Source organism: Notothenia rossii (genome assembly GCF_949606895.1).
Source record: "Notothenia rossii genome assembly, chromosome: 7".
Taxonomy (NCBI): domain Eukaryota; kingdom Metazoa; phylum Chordata; class Actinopteri; order Perciformes; family Nototheniidae; genus Notothenia; species Notothenia rossii.
In genome coordinates, this window is record NC_136905.1 from 44,992,328 (window position 1) to 45,008,713 (window position 16,386).

The following is a 16,386-nucleotide window of genomic DNA, read 5'->3' on the forward strand; positions in this document are numbered from 1 at the left end:
CCGTGGTTCGTTGTGAGAGGAAAGTGTGTATTTTGCTCTTTGTTGTATTGTTTGAAGGTTCTTGCTAACTCTGGCTAACTTTGTGGTCATTGAAGCTAGCTGCTGTATACCTTGTGGTACCGCTGAATCTGACCGTTTGTCATGTTATTAGCAGCTAAGCTAGGCACTGTTGAATTCACATGTCCATACATATGTTTTTTACCACTGTTAAAGAGCTAAAGATAAAGGAGAATTTAGTCATAATTATTGGTCCTGAAATTTGAGTGTATTCATTGTAAATGTATAAGCTTCATTTTAAAGATGGCTCGACTCAGACGAGTGAAGGCGGGAGCTGTGTGATTGTATGTCTTCACTTCTCTCACTCACTATTTCCCTTTTTAAGGGTACAACACCATGTCTCAATGACTCACAAAGTCAGGCTTTCAAAAAGAAAAGAAAGGAGAGAAAGAAAAGAGAGAGGGACTAAAGGAAGACAGTATGTCACCCAGTATTTCAAGAGAAAAGGTGAGTGTGGTCCATGAGTGGTGGAAATTAGTCTGTTAGCTAAGCGTAGTCCATTGTAAATAATATTTTTTATGTTTTTTTTTTTACGAAGCTGACATTAAGTAATGTTAATATCTATATAGAAAATGCAGAGGTTTTTAATTTAACTTTGAAGGAGGTGAGCAGCATTGTGTTGAATTACATGCCACTTAACATATCTGAAGGGAAACTGGAATACAATATATATATATATTAGGGCTGCCCCCCGATTAGACAACCAAAGGTTAGTCGGCCAAAGAGTCTTTGGTCGGTCAAGATTTAATTGGTCGTTGGTCGCCGAAAAAAAAAAAAAAAACAGGAAACAGGAGGTGACAGTTAGTCACTTGTTTTCACGTCAGATAAGCTGATAGTTTTAACCATGTCAGGCGTAAAATCAAGAGCTTGGGAGCATTTCGAAAAAGTAACAGACAACCCGAAGAAGGTGATATGCAAACTTTGCAAGCAAATATTCTCCTATCATTCATCAACTACAAACATGACTTATAACCTGAAACATGTAAGGACCGTTCAAGCCATTAAAGGATGGACGCTCTGCGGCTCTAGCCTTAATAAAAAGCCTGTTAGATAAAATGTATTGTCATATTGTGGGCTATTAGGCTTAGTGTAAACTTAAATTAATGTGCATTTCTCTCAATAGGCTCATCCACTATACGTTGATAGGGCCACCGCCTCTACCTCAACTTCATCTTCGCAGCCGCCATTGAAACTCTCACAGACAACACTCGTTTTGAAGCCCCCTCTTTCCGAGAAAAGGAAGAGAGACATCACCGACAAAATTGCAGATTTTGTGGCACTGGACATGAGACCTGTAAACATTGTCGAGGGGGAAGGGTTCAAACAGATGATGAAGTTAATCGAACCGGGTTACACTGTACCCAAACGTGACACCGTAATGCACGCCATTAAAAACAAATATAACACGACCAAACAGGTACTTTTGGAGAAACTTAAAGCCTGCACAGTAGTCAGCTTCACTACTGACACATGGACCTCCAACCAAATGGATGGTTACATGACTGTGACGGCATACTTTATTTCCCAAAAATGGCAATTACATTAATTCGTGTTGGAGACTAAAGTGCTGGAGGTGAGCCACACGGCTGCCAACATAGCAGAGCGACTCAGCGAAGTGATGGAGGAGTTTGGGATTCCGCCACAAAAGAGGGTCGATGTGGTAGGTACACGACAATGCCGCTAATATGGTGTTGTGCGCTAAACAGCTATCTCAAAACCCGTGCTGGGGTAATGTCCAGGGAATTCGTTGTGCGGGGCACACCTTGCAGGTGTGCATAAACGCGGCTGTTAAATTAGATCCCATCTGCCGAGTGATTGCTGCTGCCAGACGCCTTGTGGAACACTTCAAAAAAAGTGCCAAGGCAACAGGAGCTCTCACTTTGAAACAGAAGCAACAGAATGTGGCTGAACACAAACTGATACAAGATGTGTCCACACGATGGAACTCCACTTATTCAATGCTGGAGCGTCTTCTGGAACAGAGATGTCCGGTTACAGCTGTGCTTTCAGAACCCGGGACCACCCACCACCATCTGACCGAGATCTGGATCTCACAACTGCCCAATGGAGGACAGCGGAGGACAGTGTCTCCGTGCTGAGGCCCATGATCACCCTCACCGAGCTGCTCTCACAAGATATAAACGCATCTCTGTCTGCTACGCTGCCGATGCTCGTCAACATGAAGAGGCGCCACTCGTTGAGTCGTGATGATGACAGCACGACCGTGAAGGCAGTTAAGAAAAAAATCACAGAGGAAATCGACAAAAGGTGGGAGCTCACAGGGAGTCTGGAGGGCAGCATATATATTCAAGCTGCAGTCCTTGACCCACGGTTCAAGAGCTTGTCATTCCTCGGTGCAGAGAAACGGGACGATGCATAGGCCTACACAACGGTGTGGGATCTGGCTGAGAGTTTATCTCCAGCAGATGAAGCTACTGCTCAGAAAGAGGACAGCAGCGGCGCAGAGGAAAGTGAGCCCACACCAAAGAGGCAAAGGGAAAAGCAGCAGGACATATCAATGCTGATGGCCTTTGATGAAGATCAACAGACGGAAGAAGAGAAAAATGAAATGAAGACATACTTGGAGGACCGAACCAAGGTTGACAAGGGACCACTGATTTGGTGGAAAATGAATGAGGAACGCTATCCCAAGCTTGCCAGAGCAGCTAAGCGCATCCACTCCATCCCTTCCACATCCACGCCATCGGAGCGCATATTTTCCAAAGCCGGCTTCATTGTGAGCAAGAAACGGAGCTCACTTCTCCAGGACAACACAGACAAACTTGTGTTCTTGTCTCATAATATGAGAAGACTAAGATCGGAGGGAAACCCTGAAAGTCAGGTAGTGGCCTAGCCTAATATAACACCATAGTTTTGTAGTTTATAGTTTCCGTTCTTCGTTAGTTCAACTGAAGTGTTTAAGTTAAGTTTTGCGGTATATTTATAATTTTTGTTTGCATTCCGACCTCAGGAAAAAAACTGAAAGTTTTATTTTCATGTTGAGAATACTTCTCTGTAGGCCTGTTTACTTTTGCACTGATATTTAAATATTTAAGTTGGCTTGAGCCTATATCTATTTATTCGTTTGTTTATATAATTTATATTTATTTTACATGTTTAAAAGAAACGAAAAAGATAGTTTAGATTAATTTTTTTAACAGAAGACTGTTTTTTGTTTTTGTTTTATAAAGTTATTGTTTTGGTTTTAAAAGTTCATAAGTTGTGTGATGTTTTTATATGGTGTGTTGTGTTGAAATAAATTAACAAAATGTTAAGACAGTCTCCTTGTTGATTTTTCCAACACATTCAGAATCATAATTTAATTACTTGCCGGTTGCGCGAAAAAGGCGGTTTGTCTCTGCGTGCGCTTTCATTCGCGCCACTGGTCGATCAGTGGTCGACCAGTGGCCTTACCTGACGACCATTGGTCGACCAGGAAAATCTTTTGTCCTGGGCAGCCCTAATATATATATATATATATATATATATATATATATCAAAACAAAAAGCTAACATCTCATTTCAATTATACATTTCAAACACAGTATTTTCCCACATATTTAAGTTATATTTATTTGGATTGATGCATTCGTGTTGAGAATGTTCCATTCAAAAATGTTATTATTAAAAAGGCATTTACACCAGAAAAGATGACTATTGAGATATATTGTCAGGAATGTTAGTCTTATATGTATGCTCCAGAGGGCAGGACCTATAAACACAAATGTACTACCCAATAGCATTGTGAGGCTGAACAAAAGGACCTTTTGACTATGTAAACTTTGTCTTTTAAAAAAAACAAAAAAACATTTACTGACTTTTTTGGATAGCTTAAAGTAATGTTGTAAGATTACAACCGGGGGCCTTACAGGGTTAAGGGCTATAGTTTATTGTTATTTACTTTAATATGTTTATTCTTAACCAATAATTGAATTTAAAAACTCTTATTTAAATGATGTGTGTGTGTCTCTGTATTCCTGATGATACACTGAGAGAATGAGCTCATAGGGCTGCTGATCACCATAAGCTAAACAGTCTGTATATTGCACTACATTTGTATAATGTAAGCTTTGTTGATACTTTGCCTGCGGGAATACGAAAAAAATAGTTAGATATACTGAATATGATTTGATCTATTCCACCACTAGCTTAATCCCAAATAATGTAGAGGTGTGTTGTAGGTGCCTTAAATAATCCCTTGTTTGTATTTTTATGTTCATATAATAGTGATTGCAATACCACCCCAAAATGATCACTGGTTCCATCCTGGCCACCCCACTGAAAATATCCTGGCTCCGCCACTGCCTATAAGGCTGAACCTGAACCAGCTTTTCTCCCAACTGAAGGAGGTGAGCAGCATTGTGTTGAATGACATGCCACTTAACATATCTGAAGGGAGACTGGAATACAACACATATATATATCAAAACAAAAAGCTAACATCTAATTTAAATTATACATTTCAAACACAGTATTTTCCCACATAGCCTCTGATCTATATAAGACAAAAAACTGCTTTTAGTCTATTTAGGATGTTTGAAGCGTTGAGTGATCAGTCTGTATTAGGTAAATAAAATGTTAATCACCAACATTTTGGTTATGATATTAATACTAATATCAAAGAATATATTATCATATGTGTCATGTACACTCTACAGAGCCAGGGCCCTCTTCAGTTTTGTCAGGAAGGTGTGTGGAAGTGGAGGAAGAGGTGAAGGACAGTGACAGTGCCAGTGGCAGTACCAGTGTAGATGAGGAGGATGAAGGCTCCAGTGAAGAAAAGAGAAGGTGTACAGAAAGGGACAGACAAAGTGAGGAAAAGGACAGACAAAGTGAGGAAGCTGTAAAAAAAAGACTGAGAAAAGGCAATAGGCTCTGATTTGGCACCACCATAAGGCCTTTTCATTTCCATTTCCGTTGTATCCCACTTTAATACCTGCATATTTTGTAGTTTGTATGTATATTTAATTTTAAAATAAATCTGCTGCTTATGTTATTTTTTGTGTTATAGCATTTTATAAATGATTTTGTTGGTGGTAATGTTCACTTTATTTTAATTTAAGAGGTCATTATTATTATTATTGTCAGGAATGTTAGTGTTATATCAAATAGTGAATTCTACTGCAGCAGAATGTTGCACGTCTGCACAGTGTTATATTTTCACAGCTCAGTGTCAGTAAATATTGTGCGGTTAGTATTGGACTACAAGATAGATGCAAGCCTGTACAGGTGGAGTTATTTAAAGCATACATGAGTGGGTTGGGTTCTGGAGGTGTGGTTAGCAATTGTGCTTGGTTGGCGTGGCCTGGGCCTGGTGATGGGGGGGGCCCAATTTGATATCTTTTCACGGGGCCCAAAATCCCTGGCGGCACCCCTGCTTGCAATGACAGTGTTGTGTCTAATTGTAAGCTTGTCACTCAGAGTAACCTACAATTAATTTAGCTGCTGGAGAAGAAAGATCAAGGGGGGAGGGGGGGAGAGAGCTGTGGTTGATGGGCCATTAGTTGTGTAAATACACAGCTGAGAGCTGCCGTTTCATTCAGACTGTTTAAAAAACGGTAACAACGGACTATTTTTCTTAGCGGATGCATGTCAATTTAAATCAATACATACAACTATTTTTTAAATCAATACATACAACTATTTTTTAAATCAATAAAAACATTTTCTAAATCCATAAAAGCATTTAAATTAATATTGGGAGTCATGTCGTTACTTTGTTGAGAATGTGGCCGTGTAATAAGCGGGATAATTTGCAGCGACTTGTTCCTTATGGGGAAAATAACACCCGTCATGTGTGTGTGGAGGTGTGTGTGGTTAAAACACTTTCATGAAGTGAAGGAATTTCCTTCTATAAAACAGCTGTGGGCAGCAGTGAGTGTCACGGACATGAATTCATAGATCAAGGCAGGCTGGTGCACACACTCTCCTGTCCTGCCAGGCGACACGCCCGTTCTAAGCCGTGTCCCTCACTCACATCCCAAGCATCCCCAAAAAGTGTATTATGTTGTTACATCTCAGATGTTATGTTTCAGTTGTGCTCTGTCTATGTTCAGTGATGCAAACTTGTCACCTTTCGGCGAAATTCGCCGTTTTGAATCCAAAATAAGTCATTTGTGTGATTCATGTAGATCTGCAATAAAAATATTTTTGGGGTATGGGGGGGTCCGGGACCCGGAGTAATCTGCGGCCGTGAGCTGTTATGTGCCATCATGACACGCATGGTGTTCTTTTTTTATATATTATAATGAAGTACGAGCTGTGTGCTCGAGTCTTCCTGCCTGTCGGCTCTGCTCATGGATATATAATAAGGCTCTGCTGCTCCGAGATGATGGTCTAGCTTCAGCAGCTACATTACCTACGGGTGCGTTCGTTAATATTAACTGTGCGTCCGGAGTCACTGTGGCACAGACTGGACCGCTGGTGAACAGCTGTTAGAACGGGCCGTTCAGGTGTTCAGAGCAGAGCTCCCTGTCGGAGCGGCAGAGCGTGATGTGAACTGAAAAGTTTTTCTGTGGCAATATTATTTAAGGAATCGTTGAGCTAGCTAGCTAGCATACATTGTCACTATCTGCTAACGTTAGCTTTAGCCTTCTATTTCTAATAGTTTTTTTCATAGGGTATAAACAGAGGTGGTATAAGTATATATATCTTGTACTTGAGTAAAAGTAGAAGTACTCAGATATTGTACTTGAGTAAAAGTAGAAGTACCGTAATTTTCGGACTATAAGCCGCACCTGAATATAAGCCGCAGCAGCGGCATACCACTCTCGGTTCCACTTTTACTTTTGCGCGCTACCTGTCTCACTCTTTTCCGGCCTCCAGCTTTTCCTCCTGGAACCCGCCGCTTAAAGGTGGGGGTCCGCGGACCGGCCATAGAGCCCATAGAGTTAAAGGTTTTGGCCGTTAGCTGTAAAAATCCATAGATTAGCCGCACCGTTATATAAACCGCAGCGTCGAAAAATAGGGAAAAAGGCACGGCTTATAGTCCGAAAATTACGGTACTCAGGTCTTGTAGCCTACTTGAGTAAAAGTAGAAGCACACAGATCTTGTACTAGAGTAAAAGTAGAAGTAGCCTACTCAAATCTTGTACTTGAGTAAAAGTAGAAGCACTCAGGTCTTGTACTTGAGTAAAAGTAGAAGTACTCAGATCTTGTACTTGAGTAAAAGTAGAAGTACTCAGGTCTTGTACTTGAGTAAAAGTAATAGTCCCAGAGTGTAGGAATACTCTGTTACAGTAAAAGTCCTGCATTCAAAATGTTCCTCAAGTAAAAGTAGAAAAGTATTATCATCAAAATATAGTGAAAGTAGCGACAGTAAAAGTAGTCATTGTGCAGATTGGTCCATTTCAGAATAATAGATATGATATGTTTTATAATGATTGATCATGAAAGTGTTCTCAAAGCTGGTAAAGGTGCAGCTAGTTTGAATGACTTTGTATACTGCAGGGTAGCTTGTGGATTTACTCCAGGTGGAACTAAAGTCGGAATTAACACTTGATTATATTTCACATCATTCATCCACATCTGTAAAGTAACTAAAGGTATTACATACATGGAGTGGAGGAAAAGTACAGCATGTACCTCTGAACTGTAGTGGAGTAGAATAACAAAGTAGCAAAACATTGAAATACTTAAATAAAGTACAAGTATCTCAAAATTGTGCCCAAGTATAGTACTTGTTGAGTTTATGAACTTAGCTACTTTACACCATGTGGCTATAAAGATAGAAAGACTTAAGCCTTGCACAGAGGCATGAAAATACATTTTCAAAATGCTCAACAGTGCTGCCAAAATTATAAACTGACTGCTACACAATTTAAAATAAATGCTTTTCATTTCATTTCATTTCAAACCTTTATTTAGACAGATTGGTCCCTTGAGATCATCGATCTCTTTTATATATTTCTATTAGATGTGACTCTTTGGCGTTTCTGTTATTATTAACACTGCTGCTTTAGTTGTTCTGACTGCTAAAATCCTCTATTATTCCGTGGGGTGGGGGAGCCCGGGGCTTGGATCCTTGTCACCTTTTTCATACCTGATGAGTTTGCATCCCTGTATGTTAAAAAGCCTCAGTCACCTTAATTCATGTAATAAAAAAATCTCAGGTCAGTAACACTCAAAGCTAAATATGCAATACCATGTTCAGCTATGTTACTATTTATAATGTTATTGTTGTTACATCAGAAGATGTACATATTGGAATGATTTCTTAACTTACAGTAGGCTATTTTTTACAATATGTGTTGGAAGGATTTATTAAATTACTATGAATATTGTCATTGTTGAAGGCTTTTAGAGAAGGGTGAACTATAAGCCTGAATTACATAACATTTTATACCTAAAAACATAAAAGCCACAATAAATGAATCACAATTATTCTAGTTATTTTTACCTCCCGTATTGCTTTCAACCCACCAGCTTTTATGGTGTTGTTACGTCACTAACTGTAAGCTTGTCACATACAGTCTATGGTCACTCAGAGTAACATCCAGTTAATTTAGCTGCTGGAGAAGAAAGATCAGGGGGGGAGGGGGGGGAGAGAGCTGTGGTTGATGGGCCATTAGTTGTGTAAATACACAGCTGAGAGCTGCCGTTTCATTCAGACTGTTTAAAAAACGGTAACAACGGACTATTTTTCTTAGCGGATGCATGTCAATTTAAATCAATACATACAACTATTTTTTAAATCAATAAAAACATTTTCTAAATCCATAAAAGCATTTAAATTAATATTGGGAGTCATGTCGTTACTTTGTTGAGAATGTGGCCGTGTAATAAGCGGGATAATTTGCAGCGACTTGTTCCTTATGGGGAAAATAGTACCCGTCATGCAGATCAGCATCCCTCCGCCACGCTTTGGGATCCTGATCTGCCGACGAGGCTCCATTTAAAATATAAATATTTTTAGTGAATTACTGAGTTTAGGCACGTTAATAACGTTTTAATGAAGTTGAATACAGTATATTCATATGTGTCAGTGATTTCATGTGAATTCGGCGAACATAAACATAAATTATCGTGGTGAAGATGATGATTAAATTAGGATTAAAAATCGAGAGCCGGGCTGCATTTCCTCCTGTTCGTTTTTTTCGACTAAACAACATTATTTTGTTAAATAACAACATGGTGATGTTTTGTAAATTATTACATGTCTCTTATTTAGCACAGAGTATGGTATCCGTGACATATGGATCTTAACAAAGTTCCGCTGTACATCCAGCGTACTGTATCTGACTTTATTTCACATGAGCTCCAGTGTGGAACCCCACTGCACCCCCTGGTGGATCAATGATCCATTGCAGCTGGCTTCATTATAATTACATTTATCTATCACGGGGGCAGTCTCAAGTCAAACTGGAGGTTTTCCCTTGAGCGAGGGCAGATCACGTACCAATCACGGTCCTCGCGTTTCAAACTGTCTGAAATGAATCGCTACATCTGTAGTCTTATATTACAGTAATACTTATTTTAAGTCGCTTTGGAAAAAAAAGGTAAATTAAATGTAATGTAGTCTAACCTGGTTGTTTGTACTTGATATAAAAAGTCATTCTCACTATAGTGCCAAAACAGGAGTAATGTGGTCCCTTTTCCGTGCTCTGGTCAATACATTTTGAATCAGCTGAAGCAACTTAACCGAGTTTTTGGTACACCCTGATAATAAAGAGTTACAATAAGATAGCCTTGAAGTAACACATGCACGGACTAGTTTCTCTGCATCGTTTTGAGGCAAGCACACAACTACAATCATAACATCATTAGAAAATGAAGTGATTTCATGATTTTTATGACTGTGATATTTTTTTTTCTTTGATAAATGCAGAGTTTAAGCGCATAACAACCCTGCCCCTCCAATCAAGATTTCTCTCTCAGCTGGATGTGCTATCTGACAAACTTCTGAAGGTTTTTGAGAATAGAGGAGGACAGATAGGCCAGCGTCTGAACTGTATTATGTCAAACATGACTCAAGTAAGAATTCATTTTTAGGAAATTATACATCGAGTCAATAGTGTACACATTTCATTGAGCAAAATAGATTCTTTCTTTTCTTATTCCCCTTCACTTAGGTTGATAATGTCGATTTACGCCGGGATTGTCTTCTCAAGGGGCTGTGTGTGTACCTCAATGAGAGAGTTTGTGGTCAGTAGAAGTAATATTTGACCTTTTTTATTTTTTTGTTGGGCGTTAAAATATGTATTTATTGAAACACCACATAGTATATAACCTAAATTATGTGAACATCCCTGTTTTTTGTTTAATAGCCAGACTACACTAAGCTAGAGGGCTTTTAATTTAAAACGGATACAGGAAATGAAACATTTTTTATCAGGTCAGACAGGAGTATATCAGATAAGAAGGAGGCTTAAAAGTACAGAAATCTGACCAAATGTACTTGTTAAACACAGGGAATTAGTAATGGGTATATATATGTATTGATTTGTTAGATCTCACTCTGTTCCTTTTGTGACTGTGCACTCTGCAGGCTGAAGATGAAGACGTCATTCTGCGGTCCATTCAGGGGATTACAGTGGGACTTTATGTTGTCAAACACAATTCCACCATAAGACCAGAGGACAGATGAGACCAGAGGACAGATTGTCCTGGAAGGCCAACAGGTACTAACTGATGTGGACAACATTGCATTAGCTGCTACCATGCTGTTCGGACTAATGTATGCAATAAACCTGAACTACCCCCCTAAACTGAAGTGCACGTTCGAAGTGCTCCAGCAAATGTTAATGGAGCTAGACGGCAACATGGTCTCCAAGAAAGCCCAAGCGTTTAAAAACAAACTGTTTGAGTGAGCTGTTGCCATGGACCATTGTGCACTTTTACAGCATTTATACTGGACTTTCATCGATACAACTGTCTTGCACTTCCTTTGCTCATGCTTTTTGCTTGATTTGTATGTTTCAGAAATGTGGGTTTTTCCTGGGGTCATGTGTTTTCAGAAAGTACCACTTGTCATGTGTTTCAGAATGTACTAATTGCGCTGATTGCACTGACTTCAAAATGTCAGTTCTTGTTTTTATTTGTAATACTTTCTTTAGTGCATATGTGGTGAGAAACCAGGCCATTATTATACTTTCATGTATTTTTCGAAAGCAATGCCATTGCTTTTTTGCATTAAAGTGCCCTTTCATATTAGCGGGTTACTATTTAAATAATGGATTTGCAAGAACATTTCCTTTTTTCGGCTAGGCGTTGACATTTTCTGTTAATTGTTTACTATGAATGAGTTACAAAAATAAGCCTTTCTTTTCCATTTGGCACAATAAACCTTTATTTTGGTCGGGAGAATAGTTTCCTTTAAGCTTCCTTGCAGTGTTCTCACACAATAATGTATATGTACATGCATCACAAACATTTTCTATTTCTTCTATTTCTTTATTTTCAATGTATTTGTTAATTCTCCTGGGGCTGCATGATGGGAAAAACCAAAAGCTCATCTGGATATGTGGTGGTTGTTAATATTGTTTTATTTTTTGAGAAAAATACATGAATGTTGTTCAAAGAAATGTTTGTCTTTATTGACTATTTGTTTTAAAATGTTGTGATAAATGCTGTAGATATAAGAGATTAGGATGAATCCTGAAGAAGATTGTACGAAATGCCTCTATTCACATGAAATAAATAATCTTATGTACCCCTTGAGCACTAGGTAGATTAAACTGAAAACTATAGCATGTAGTTTAAACAAAACATTAATGTGGCTTTAACAGGTACAACTGAAATATACTGAGTATATTAAAAGCCTAAAATGAACATTAAAAGTCATGTTGGTTAAACATAGGGTAAATGAATATACCTATATTAAAGGAAATATTCACATTAACATAAACATGTCATGTTTCTTTGACATAACATAGTTGTGTGTCTCTAACATAATGGAATAGTTTTGAGTACACATGATTTTAATATGTGCAACCGATCTCCATGTTTTTTATTACTTAAGTCCAACAGACGTTTAACAGTGAAGCTTAAATAAAGAAATCATGTTGCTTTAACAGGTACAAGTTAAATAATACTGAGCATATTAAAAGCCTAAAATGAACATAAAAAAGTCATGTTGGTTAAACATAGGGTAAATGAATATACCTATATTAAAGGAAATATTCAAATGAACATAACAATTTCATGTTTCTTTGACATAACATAGTTGTGTGTCTTTAACATAATGGAATAGTTTTGAGTACACATGTTTTTAATGTGTGCAACCGGTTTCCATATTAAAATCATGTTAATCCAACGGCCTTTTTTTTCAGAGCAGGGGACTTGACCTAACGTCAACATAGGCCCACCTGGGAGTGAGGATTAGTTGGTTTAACATAAAAAAATGTAAGGTCATCCACAATTTTAAGTCCTTGAGGCAGTCTTGAATTGTATTTAGATGATTGGTTTTATCAGGCTTGACAGATAAATATAGTTGTGTATCATCCACATAACAATGGAAATGTACAGAATGATTCTTTATAATATTATTAGGGCCGGGATTTTAACGCGTTAATTAAGATTAATTAATTACACAAAAATTAACGCGTTAAAAAAATTAACGCATTTTAATCGCACTTATTTTTGCACCGCGGAACGTTTCTCACTGGATGAGTTTCAGGGGTACCGATTATACTGGAGCACCAACTAACGTTCATGACTTCAAACAACAACAAACCACAGTGAACAATAGTCAAACATGAACTAACAAGCTGATGAGACCGCTTTGGTTGGCCCTGTGGATGGGATATTTTGTTTTAAAAAACGGACGGATGGAAGCATCGATAAGAGCACGGTTGTTTGCAAATTACGCAAAAAGGAATTTGCATATCACCGCAGCACATCAAGCCTCAAGTATCACCTCAATGCAAAACCTATAGCAGCTAGCGTGGAAGCTAGCGTGGACGTTAGCCCGACTCGGAGTACAAGGACCCACACCCAATTCGCGTTGATCAAACAGTGGCCTATGCAACAGAGAGATTTTATTTTTCATCAGGATATTGGAAGAATAGGAGGGATTGAGGTCAATCACTGGCACTTTTTTATTTTATTTTAAATGGTACTGTACACTTTATGTTGAACTATTTATTATGTTGTTGGTGCAACTGGCACTTTATGTTGAACTGTTTATTGTTTTGGCCAAGGTTATTGAGAGAGTTGGACTGAAATTGATTAGATTTTTTTAAATCAACAAAGTCTGTTATGGCCTCTGAAGCAACAGAGAGATGTTTTCTAATAGTCAGGGTTTCCAATGTTCTGAATGTACTTGAAAGTATTGTGTTTTACTTAAAAAACAAAGTGTTATGGTTTACAGAAGGTCTACCTACCTATAGGCTACCTGAATCTCTGAAATGTACTATATTCCTAAATATGCTATTGCTACACTTTATGGCAAAAATCGCACTTTTCTGTTGGTCTTGGTTAAGTACATCCTTGAAAAAAATAAACAATGTTTTGTTGCTTAAGCTTATGTATTCAGTCATTATTCAAAGGTATACTAAAATCCATGTGAAAAAAATTGCTTCTCACTGTTCTCAGGTCAAATATTTATATGTGATTAAAAATGCGATTAATTGTGATGAATCAATTACAAAGCCTGTAATTAATTAGATTAATTTTTTTAATCGAGTCCCGGCCCTAAATATCATATATATATATAATGTGAACAAAATAGGTCCAAGCACTGAGCCCTGTGCCACTCCATGGCTAACTTTGGATTGCATGGAAGATTCATCGTTGACAGACACAAACTGATACCGTTCAGATAGATAGGACCTAAACCAGCCTAAAGCAGTTCCCTGTATGCCAACTAAGTGCTCTAGTCTTTGCAATAGGATATCATGGTCGATAGTATCAAATGCAGCACTGAGATCGAGCAAGACAAGAATAGAGACAAGTCCCTTTTCTGAGGCTATTAGAAGGTCATTTGTGACTTTAACCAGAGCTGTCTCTGTGCTATGATGTGTTCTAAAGCCAGACTGAAAATCTTCAAATAAATAATTGTTTTTTAAGTAATCACCCAACTGTTTTGAGACCGCTTTTTCAAGAATTTTTGAGAGGAACAGAAGATTAGAAATAGGTGTATAGTTGGCTAAAACCTCTGGATCGAGGTTGTGCTTTTTAAGAAACGGTTTTATCACTGCTACTTTGAATGATTGTGGAACATAGCCTGATAATAAAGACATATTCATAATATTTAATAAAGAAGTGCTAATTAATGGAAAAACTTCCTTCAACAGCTTAGTTGGAATTGGGTCTAACATACACGTTGATGGTTTAGAAGAGAGAATCATTGAATTTAATTGTTCAAGGTTTATTGCTGAAAAGCATTCTAGTTTACTATCTAGTGTAATATTAGAACTTACGTTTCTGGGAGCTGTTGATAACACTATACTGGTCAAAGGCAAGAGGTCATTAATTTTGTTTCTAAGAGTAACAATTTTATTGTTTAAAAAACTACATCAAATCATTACTACTGAGTACTATAGGAATAGAAGGCTCAATCGAGCTGTGGCTCTCTGTCAGCCTGGCTACAGTGCTGAAAAGAAATATTGCATTATTCTTATTCTCATCTATTAATGAAGAGTAGTAAGCTGCTCTCGCTTTACGCAGTGCTTTCTTATATTCATTGAGAGTAATATGACAAATTAAACGAGATTCTTCAAGTTTAGTGGAACGCCATATCCTTTCAAGTTGTCTCGACTTTTGCTTTATTTTGCGGGTTTCGGCATTATGCCATGGAGCTAGTCTATGTTGTTTTATTTTCTTCTTTTTCAAAGGAGCAACAGAGTCTAATTTTATTCGCAGGGCATCTGTAGCACTATCAACAACATGATCAATTCGGGGTGGTGTACATTTTGTATACGTTTACTCCCTTGCATACAGACATGCTATCGAGTTAAGTATTGGTGGAATCTCTTCCTTAAATGTGGCTATAGCACTAACAGATAGGTTTCTGCTGCAGGAGCTTTTGACTAATGCTTTGTCGTCTAGCAATAGTACTTCAAAAGTTACCAAAAAATTGTCGGAAAAAGCAGGATTATGCGGTTCGACTAATAGTTGCTCAATTTTAATACCATAAGTCAGAACAAGGTTGAGAGTGTGATTATAGCAATGGGTTGGTTTATTTACACTCTGACAGAAACCAACATAATCTAATATAGAGTTAAATACAACAGTAAGGCTATTTTTATCATCGTCAACATGAATATTAAAGTCACCTACGATAATTACTTCATCTGTTTTAAGTACCAAAGTTGATAAAAACTGGAGTGGCCTCATTTATGCTGACATATTCTTCATGTCTCAACCAAGTCTCAGTGAGACAGCATTTATCAATATTATAATATAATATTATTATAATATATGATATTAAATCATTTACCAATATTGCTTTAGATGCTAGAGATCTTATGTTTAAGAGTCCACATTTAATCTTCCTGTTTTGTTGCACTGTAGTAGTTGTTACAATTACTTTTATTAAGTCATTATGTACAGTATGACACCTCTATTAGGTTTTACTTTAAATTTTCCTTGGGCAAACACACACACCGTTAATATTGGGTATTTTATTGGCGAGAGCACAGAGAAGCGTGTAAGACTGTGACTCCGCCTCCTGGTCTCAACTACACTTATTATATATACCAATAAATGGTTTTTGCAGACTTTCTGTTTTCCTTTTTTGTATTAGAAAACTTGAAGTAATCCAACTTTTGACAGCACTCATCTCTTTAACTCTGAGTGAGATTTATAGGGATAGTGGTGGTCTAATGGATAGTGAGGTGGGGTGAAGATCGGAAGGTTGTGAGTTCAAATCCCGCCAGGAACATCACCAATAGTGTGCCCTTGAGTAAGGCAATTAGCCCTTAGTTACTCCAGGGAGAATGTCCCTGTAATTTTAAGTCGCTTTGGATAAAAGTGTCAGCAAAATGAAATGTAATGTAATTTATAATGTCGTCTTTACTTAACCAGTCACCTCGCACACCATTTTAGAACAGGACTTCTACGGGACTAAACAGAACTTTAAGTAGGATTTGCTGAGAATACTTTTCTGTACTCTTCTTTTACTTATTACAACTTTACTTTATAAAAGATTATCAAAGACCCCCATCACCGAAACTGTTCTGTCGGCTGCCGTCTGGACAAATACCACCAGACTCAGAGACAGTTTCATTCCACTGTTTATTTCTGCAAACAGCAGTATTTATTCCACTGTACAGTATTTAATTTTACATTCTGTTATTGTTTATCTTATTCTATTTACATTTATATATACATTAATAAATGAATTAAAAACTATTCGTAAAACCCTTTATAAGGGTAGTCTTATTGTAA

General features: G+C 37.7%; 1 long non-coding RNA gene across 1 annotated transcript; it reads left to right on the top strand.

The window, feature by feature from the left end:
• The first annotated feature begins 212 nt into the window (after nt 1-212).
• Nucleotides 213-4,888, top strand: LOC307047515. The gene is made up of 3 exons (XR_013810460.1): nt 213-504; nt 4,285-4,406; nt 4,716-4,888. It is a non-coding gene; the product is annotated as an uncharacterized lncRNA (long non-coding RNA).
• Nucleotides 4,889-16,386: the final 11,498 nt, after the last annotated feature.